The sequence below is a fragment of the Bison bison genome, unplaced genomic scaffold, assembly GCF_000754665.1.
Source record: "Bison bison bison isolate TAMUID 2011002044 unplaced genomic scaffold, Bison_UMD1.0 scf7180017864266, whole genome shotgun sequence".
In the NCBI taxonomy this organism is placed as follows: domain Eukaryota; kingdom Metazoa; phylum Chordata; class Mammalia; order Artiodactyla; family Bovidae; genus Bison; species Bison bison.
The window spans coordinates 5,588,933-5,597,722 of NW_011494838.1; positions in this window are offsets into that span (position 1 = coordinate 5,588,933).

The window sequence follows — 8,790 nt, forward strand, 5'->3', positions numbered from 1 at the left end:
GTTTGGTGAGAGCTGGGGTTGAACTCTGGTCTGTCTCATTTTGTGTTCTTACTCCTTCTGATTCATCACCTCTCTTTGGTCCTAGTGCTACTACTACATCACACTGAATACAAGCTTTCTGCCATCCCCATTGTGCCACGAGAGATATTTGTAGGAAGCAACATGTTTCTCCTTAGTTGTTTCTTCTCCAGCTTAATACCCCCATTTTTCCAAGACTCTTGCAGAATTTTTGACTTATATCAAACTTTCAGGTGTCTGTCTTCCATCAGTGTCTCCATCCCCACAGTTTTCATGGTAACTTTTGAGATTTCCAATGTGTTACTCACAGCTTCTTCAATAGACACGTCCCAACAAGTTTTCTTGTTTCAGAAAAGAAAGATTATACATTTTCTCTCTTTTCATTTGGTTGAAGACAGGATGAAGCAAAAGCCCACGGCCCCAGAAATCCCAGTTAGAGAAAGTATAGCTTTGGTGGTAATGAAATCTGGGTTCTAACCTTATCTATACCACTTGATTTTGGTGAGGTTATTTATAATATCTAACATTTAGATAGTCTTTCTATAATATCAGATATTATTTTCTATGAATAGGGAGTTGACAAGAGTAAGCAAGATAGTACATGTCAAGCAGAAGGCACATGGGAATCTCTAAGTAAATGGTCCTCATTATTATTCTCATTAGATCAATACCCTTCTATTCTCTATCAAACAACATTAAATTATGTTTATAACTGAAAGACAATCTCTGTCTTCATTCTTGTGGAATGACTTGTGGTTTTCAAAAACCTTTTAATATATACGCTAAATAGACTTAAGGATTTCCCCTCATGATTTAACTTTAAATCTAAACCTAAAGAAACAGTATCCAAGGCAAAAAATAGGATTTTCCACCAGGATCACACAGGTAGCTATAGGCAGTATTAGGAGTAGCACCCAAGCTGTCTGAGAATCGATACAGGGTACTTACACCTAAGTCAGTAATTCTCAAGATTCAAACTCAGATGATAGAATGATGTTGGTTAATAGGTTACCAATCCAGGTATTTTATCTATTTCAATTATTTTTCTTAAATCAAAAACCAAGAATCAGTTCAGTTTATTTCAGTCGCTCAGTTATGTCCAACTCTTTGAGACCCCATGAACCACAGCACACCAGGCCTCCCTGTCCATTACCAACTCCCAGAGTCCACCCAAACCCATGTCCTTTGAGTCAGTGATGCCATCTAAACATCTCATCCTCTGTCGTCCCCTTCTCCTCCTGCCCTCAATCTTTCCCAGCATCAGGATCTTTTCAAATGAGACAGCTCTTCGCATCATGTGGCCAAAGTATTGGAGTTTCAGCTTCAACATCAGTCCTTCCAATGAACACCCTAAAGGACTGATCTCCTTTAGGATGGACTGGTTGGATCTCCTTGCAGTCCAAGGAACTCTCAAGACTCTTCTCCAACACCACAGTTCAAAAGCATCAATACTTCAGTGCTCAGCTTTCTTTATGGTCCAACTCTCACATCCATACATGACCACTGGAAAAACCATAGCCTTGACTAGACAGACCTTTGCTGACAAAATAATGTCTCTGCTTTTTAATATGCTGTCTAGGTTGGTCATAACTTTCCTTCTAAGGAGTAAGTGTCTTTTAATTTCATGGCTGCAGTCACCATCTGCAGTGATTTTGGAGCCCAGAAAAGTAAAGTCAGCCACTGTTTCCACTGTTTCCCCATCTATTTGCCATGAAGTGATGGGACCGGATGCCATGATCTTAGTTTTCTGAATGCTGAGCTTTAAGCCAACTTTTTCTCTCCTCTTTCACTTTCAGCAAGAGGCTCTTTAGTTCTTTTTCACTTTCTGCCATAAAGGTGGTGTCATCTGCATATGTGAGGTTATTAATATTTATCCCAGCAATCTTGATTCCAGCTTGTGCTTCCTCCAGCCCAGCATTTCTCATGATATACTCTGCATATAAGTTATAAGAGACAGCAAAGGGATAATTTGTTAACAGCACATTTGAAACACTTCCTCACCAAGTCAACTAAGATCACCTCATCACCAAGGTTAGCCGTACTCACGGTGGGCCAAGCCCGTGGTGACAAAACCAGATGACCCAGGGTGTGAACTTGGCTCTGCTATTTGTGAAGTGACCTTGAGAAAGTCCACTTACAACTTTTAGATTATTTAACATCTATACAGTGAGTAAACTGAAGCACTGGTGAGATGATTCACTAATATAATGTAAGGTTTTCTTGGTTTTAGTTTTATCTTTTATTAAAATAAATTTACATACAATTAAGTGCCCAAATCTAAAGGATAGGGCTAAATGAATTTTTACATATCTAGACACTTAATCTCTTTCCTTTGCAAATAGGATGGGATCCTATCTCATACCCTCCTTACTTCAAAGAATTCAACTGAGATCCTTTATTTGAAATATGAAGTTTTAATAAAAACCCTTTAAAATTACATGCTTACTAAATATGAGGTTTTGATAAGGTATCATTATGTCATAATATATCCTATTTAATCTTTGCAAAAATCCTGTGATGTATGTATTGTTATAAATACCTCCATTTTATAGACAAGGAGTGAGTGTTAGGAGGGGTCAGATAACTTGCCTAAAATCATACACCTGAGCTGCAAACCTGGTATAGTTGGTTACTGAGTCGTTGTATGAATGTAGCCAGGTCTCATAACTGAACAGGGCAGGGGCAATATCTTAGAATCCTAACACCCTAAATCATATTATTTTAGTCAAAGAGAAAAAAAAGATGTTACAGCACTTGAAGTTCTATTCCCATTCAAGACATTTTATTAGTAAGGATTGTTTACACTTTCACTGAGGCAGAGGGAAGTGTGGGTTGGAAGACTTCTTGGTCTTCTCTGGGGACAGACAAATAAGATGAAACCATAAGAGAGACTCTTCTTTCCTGGGATCACCAATCATGTCCAAAGAATAGACTTATCCTATGACCACCTACAGCCTTCCTTTCAATTAATCAGCCTTCGGGTTCAGCAGAATGTGGGTTACAGGGTTATCCAGGGAGGTAATCAATGGTGCCGGCTTCCTTGTCTTTACACAGTCACTCTAGGGTATTCATAATTGGTATATCCAGGATCTAGAGAACTGTGCAGAAAGAACATGCTGGGATTTATCTGGCAAGAGAAAACACTCCAGTTGAATCAGAAATGAGCTGTGTTTGCAGGCCTCATCTGCCTAGTAAAGACCCAGGGGAGGTAGAAATAGTAGAAATGAGAAGGATTCTAGGGCCCAAAAAACGACGCCTTGGCTTGGCAGGATTTGTAGCTTATCCATGAAGACAGGGGAGGCTTGGGAAAACACACAATAAGATTAACTGATAAAACTTGCAACTTACTAGTTTACAAAATGAATTCACACAGACTATCTAATCCTCTAAGGGGCACAGAGAGGTTGTTATGTCATTGATCGTCTTCATTGGGCAAGGATAGTGTGGATCAGAGAGGTCGCAGGGGCTACCAGCTAATGAGAGGCAGAACCTGGGCTCCCTGTTTCCCAGGTCAATTCGTTTTCCATTATGCTGGATAGTTTTCAAGGATTCAGAGAGAAAAGCATCCTGAATCAAAACCTGAAGTGTGGAAAAAGCAAAAAGATAGAGTGAATAGCAAGATGCTGTAACCCACTAGAGAAACAGAAAAATGTCTTAATTCAAAGCTTGGGACAGAGAGGAAAACAAAAGTGATATATTCCAGAACAACACAGATTAGAGTGGAAATTAAAGGGCATCTTGCAGGGTAGAGAAACACACCAGACCCAGGATAGCCCTACTCTGTGGTGGACTCCACCAATTAATTAATAGATATGTGATTACGTGTAGGTCACATAATGCCACTGAGCATCTAGTTCTTCATTTATAAACTGAAAGGAATGAAGGAGGAAAAAAAGAGAGAGAAGATGAAAGCCAGGGAAAGTTGGAGGGAGTAGAAATGAAAGTAAGTGAGGAATTTAATATAAGTGGAGATATTTAAATATAGGAATGAAGTATACAAGTATCATAGTAGTGGTGAGAAAAAGAATATAGAACTTTGCCCATGAGTAGACTAAGATGCTTGGAGCTTTTTGACTCATTCGTACATTCATTGACTTATTCATGTTTATGTTTATTCATTAAGTTACTCATTTGTCCATTCAATAAATGATTTCTAATCAATTTGGTACCAAGACACCAGAAACTGAAGACAAAGAGGTGAGTAAAACATAGCTTCCCCTTTCAAGGAACTCTTAGTGGGAAGATGGACAAGTAAATGTATAAATTTGTATTAGGCAGGTCGAGTATCTGGAGATCATGAAAACACAGAGAGGACCTAGCTTAATTCTGTGTCCGGCACATAGACAGCTGAGAGTTTTGGAAGAAGTGAGATTGGTTAGAGTACGTGTCTCCTGAAATAAATGACAGATCAGGATGAACAGAATGATGGTTTTCGAATTCACCATAGAAGGGGTATGGGAAAAAGGGCTGAGAAGTGCATAATGTCTTTTCAGTATGACAGCATAGTGGAATGTGTAGGCATGCATACTAAGTCACTTCAGTCACGTCTGATTCCGTGCAACCCTACGGACTGAAGACTTCCAGGCTCCTCTGTCCACGGGATTCTGCAGGCAAGAATACTGGAGTGGGTTGCCATGCCCTCCTCCAGGAGATCTTCCTGACCCAGGGATCAGAGCTTCGTCTCTTACATCTACCAGCACTGGCAGCGGGGTCTTTACCTCCAGCGCCACCTGGGGAGCCCATAGTGGAATGAATACAGAGTAAAAAGTGAGAAAGATGAGTTTAAGAAAAAAACACGAAAGTTCAGCCATGCCACCAATTAGAGAGAGGCAATCAGGCTGAAGCTGAACAGGCTGTAAACTGGATCAGGACATGTGGACTTTATCCTGAGGACAGGGAGAAATCGATGAATGATCTTAACCTGGGTAAAGATGTGATCCCAGTTACATGTTTAAAAGTCTGTTCTGACCTCATTAGAGAAAGAATTGAAGCATGATGAGTCTAGATTCAGGAAATCTAGGTTGGGAGGCTCATTGCCGTGACCCAAATGGAGCTGGTCTAGACTTAGACTCAGGTGAGGCTATGGAGAGCCACCAGACTCACAGCGCAGGGATGTGTGGACCTGAATTAAAAACGCTATTCAGACTGGCTAAAGCCTCAGGTCTTCAGACTCCCTGATCACCTCTGTCACTCAGGCACAATGAATGGCTGCAAGGATGCAATATTTTTTTAAATAAAATATCTTCACTTTCAATAGCATTTTCCGCTTTTCTACCTTTTTACCATTCTCCACTGGAAACACCTATTCAGATTATTCTGGGGTAAACATTTCTTCCAGACTTAGCAACTGAGTACATCCCTCTCATTGGATGCCAGCTCCCTGAATGGCAATGATGGGAAATCCCACATCCCCCACTTTCCTGTCACACATGACCCATCTCCACTCAATTTTAAAGAAACAAAAGATGTCTCAAGGACTCCTTTAGAAAATAACCATTCAGTAGGATGTGACTAGGCTGTTTCCATGGCAATTCAAGCTTTTTTTACACTGTGATAATTTCTGAAAATGGAAATTTTCTTTTAGTCTCCTAGCGTTATTTCCTTTTGTAGTGTGTAGGTATTCACACTCACACAGAGGCAGTTTGGGTCAAAAATAAAGTAAAATAAAAGACTTAAATCTCTTGGCTATTTTTCTACTTCTTACAGCTTACTAGCCTGGGGAGACTGTTGAGTCTTTTAAGGGATGTATCAAATAGAGTGTCAATGTCGGGGTGGAGGAAGGATTATCCTAGTACTTAGACTTTTTTTTTTTTAATAAAGGCATTTCAGGAAAATACAATATTGTGCATAATACCACCACTTCCAAACTCTCTAGAGCACATATCATGCCCTCAAATGGCAGTTTATTCCCAAATAATTCCTTACAAGGCCAGGAATGGGGAACCTTAGCCAGGTAGATAAATCCAAGCAGAGGAAACTGTGTCACCTAACCAGCAGCTTTCTGCTCCAGCACCATATTTAGAGTTTGAGCATTATGTGGGCCTTCCCTGGTGGTCCGGTGGTTAAGACTCTGTTCTTCTGATGCAGGTGGGCTGGGTTTGACCCCTAGTCAGGGAACTAGATCCCTGTGCTGTACCTACGAGTTCAAATGTCCCAACTAAAGATTCTTCTTGTTGCAACTGAGACCCAACACAGCGGGGAGGGAGGCTGGAGGGGGGTTCAGGATGGGGAACATGAGTACACCCATGGCAGATTCATGTTGATATATGGCAAAACCAATACAATATTGTAAAGTAATTAGTCTCCAATTAAAATAAATAAATTTAAATTTTAAAAAAAGAAAAAAATTTAAAAAGGAGTTTTAGGATTGTGACAAAAGTTCATTGTCATGTCATTATTTTAAGCTGAAACCTCCCTTCCAGCAGGGATTCTCAATGAGGCAGTTTCAACCCCCATGGAACATTTGGCAATACTGGAGGCATTTTGTGTTGGCACAGCTAGAGAGAAAATACAGTCAGGAATTCTGTCAAACATTCTATAGAACTAATGACAAGCTGGGGCTTCCCAGGTGGCACAGTGGTAAAGAACCTGCCTGTGAATGTAGGGGACTTAAGAGATGTGGGTTCATGGAGAACAGTGCAGCGATTCCTTAAAAAACTGGAAATAGAACTGCCATATGGCCCAGCAATCCCACTGCTGGGCATACACACCAAGGAAACCAGAATTGAAGGAGACACACGTACCCCACTGTTCATTGCAGCACTGTCTATGATAGCTAGGACATGGAAGCAACCTAGATGTCCATCAGCAGACGAATGGATAAGGAAGTGGGGTACATATACACAATGGGATATTACTCAGCTATAAAAAGGAACACATTTGAGTCAGTTCTAATGAGGTGGATGAAACTGGAGCCTATTATACAGAGTGAAGTAAATCAGAAACAGAAACACCAATATTGTATATGAACACATATATATGGAATTTAGAAAGCATGCATATATGTGAAATTAACGACAATCTTATATGCAAGGCAACAAAAGAGCCACAGATTTAAATAATAGACTTTTGGACTCTGTGGGAAAAGTCGAGGGTGGGATGATTTGAGAGAAAAGCACTGAAACATGCACATTACCATATGTGAAACAGATGACCAGTGCAAGTTCAGTGCATGAAGCAGGGCACTCAAAGCTGGTGCTCTGGGACTACTCAGAGGGATGGGGTGGGAAGGGAGGTGGGAGGGGGGTTCGGGAGACACATGTGCACCTGTGGCTGATTCATGTCAATGTATTGCAAAATCCACCACAATATTGTAAAGCAATTAGCCTCCAATTAAAATAAATTAATTTTATAAAAAGAGAGATTTGGGTTTAATCCCTGGGTCAGGAAGATCCTGTGGAAGAGGGCATGGCAACCCATCCAGTATTTTTACCTGGAGAATTCCATGGACAGAGGTGTCTGGCGGGCTACAGCCAGTAGGGTCACAAAGAGTCAGACATGATTGAGGTGACTTAACACACACACATGACAAATTACCCATAACCAAGGATTATCTGGTATAAAATGCCACTAGTAAGGACTTTGAAAAAAATAATCTGCCTTAGAAATTAAGGAAGCTACTAACATATGGATAGTGGATCAATGGTTAGAAAACAGATTTGCTTCCAGGGTTTGAATTGGGAAAGAAAGTGAAAGCGTTAGTCACTCAGTCATGGGAAAATGTATCTAAGTGGATCAATACATTGAGAACAAAAGAGCCCAAAGACTCATTTCCATTTCTGGAAATGTCAAGGCTTAGGTTTTCAACTGGGCAGGTAAGGGGAGAAATCCAGGAATCTATGAACCAGGGAAGTCCGTTCATTTCTTCTTTCACACATTATTGGAAATTTTTTTTTTCAATAAATGTTGGGCATTGATCCAGGCTTTAAGAATTCAACAATAAACAAAGCAAAGGGTCCTGACTTTATTGATCTAGTCTGGCAGGAATTATAATCATAAACAAATGCACAATTAATATTTAATAACAGTGGTAGTAAGTAATAAACAGATACACAATTAATACTTAATAACAGTGGTAGAGTACAACTTTTTTTTTTTTTTTTGAGTAGAGGACCTAATCTAGAAGGGAAAACTTCCTAGAGAAAAACTACTTCATTTATTTATTCATTTTTAAGACTTTCTTTTTTTGATGTGAAATATTTTTAAAGTCTTTATTGAATTGTTACAATATTGCTTCTGTTTTAGGTTTTTTTGTTTTTTTTTTTGACTGTGAGGTATGTAGGATCATAGCTCCTTGGTTAGGATTGATCCTGCACCCCCTGCATTGATTGGAAAGTGAAGTCTGAACCAGTGGACTGCCAGAGAACTTCCTGAAAAATCACTCTAAACTGAAATCTGATTGATGAGTAAAAAAGTGATAGTGGTGGATGTTGGAGCTACGTCTCTAAGGCCAGCCACCAAACCGGTCGAGAATGTTTCAATCACCAGTACGTTTTGAGTTCAGTTATTTAACAGCCCATAGATGGAGAATGAAATGTTGATAAAGACACACAGCAAATTAAGACTTGAAACGAGGTTGAGCCAACTTAGAAAACTGTCTGGTTATGCCCTAGAACCTGTGCACAGCGTGTTTACATTGACCATATGAAAGTGAAAGTAAAAGTGAGGTTGCTCAGTGTGTCGGACTCTCTGCGACCCCATGGACTGTAGCCTATCAGGCTCCTCCGTCCATGGGATTTTCCAGGCAAGAGTGCTGGAGTGGATTGCCATTTC